The sequence below is a fragment of the Morone saxatilis genome, unplaced genomic scaffold (assembly GCF_004916995.1).
Source record: "Morone saxatilis isolate NCDOM2014 unplaced genomic scaffold, NCSU_SB_2.0 Contig17, whole genome shotgun sequence".
NCBI lineage: Eukaryota > Metazoa > Chordata > Actinopteri > Moronidae > Morone > Morone saxatilis.
In genome coordinates, this window is record NW_023339729.1 from 16,109,731 (window position 1) to 16,110,655 (window position 925).

The window sequence follows — 925 nt, forward strand, 5'->3', positions numbered from 1 at the left end:
CTCTCTCTTGCCTGCATGAAATCACACACACACACACACACACACACACACACACACAGAGACAGTAATGAACACCTCAAAATCCAAGGCACGATCTTCCTATGGCCTAGTTTTAAGAGCCTCCAATGTCATGCGAGTAAAAAATAGACTGACGCAAAACAATATTGAGATCTGTGGTAACAGAACTAGCCCAGAATCGGCAGAGGCAGGATCAGTTTGGCTCTTGTGAGTAAGGCGGTTTTGGCATGGATTTAGTCTGAAGAAGATAATCTCGCTTGGCCATTCTGGGCTCACACAGGTGGCTGCGTTTGAGCTCCCTGGGGTAATAGCACACTCCTTAGTGGTGATCTAGGGGTCAGAGCACTCAACTATAAACACTAACTAGATTGCAGAATCTTACTATGGTCAGTGTGGTTATTATTCACAGGTCACAGGTTTACATAAACATCCTATTAAGCTGAATTCAGAGGGACGATTTGCCTCAAAGACCTTTTATAATTTGCGAAATGGTGGGAGTGTATTTTTTTGTTGTTTTCATTAAGTTATTTTCAACTATGAAGCATTGCATGCTGGGTAATTAGAAGTCAGTCTGACCAGTGGTATTTATTTTACTTGAAGTAAATAACAGACATCCCATACTAAATTCAAGGAATGGTTTAATCTAAAGAAACTGACTGACCGGTTCATTTTTCAGTTCCATGGTTGTTGGAATGATTCATATACAGCACCGGAGGCTGCTATTAAATGTCTGCTGAGTTTTTTACTCTTTTTTTTATTTATTCTTGGACGATTTCTGAACTGAATCACAACTCTACCAGTTTAAGAAGGTTGTATGGCTGCTTGTGTTTGGACTGGATTTTTTATTTGTAACATTTAAAGGAATCTTTATTTATTATCTTAAATTTAAAAAAGTGTTTTGTAGAAA

The 925-nt window shown here is 38.5% G+C and overlaps 1 protein-coding gene across 3 annotated transcripts in view; it reads left to right on the plus strand.

Moving 5' to 3' along the window:
- si:dkey-117m1.4 (serine/arginine repetitive matrix protein 1) overlaps window positions 1-925 on the plus strand; it is a 19,752-nt gene that overhangs the window by 1,901 nt on the left and 16,926 nt on the right. The gene's annotated exons all lie outside the window — the stretch shown is intronic.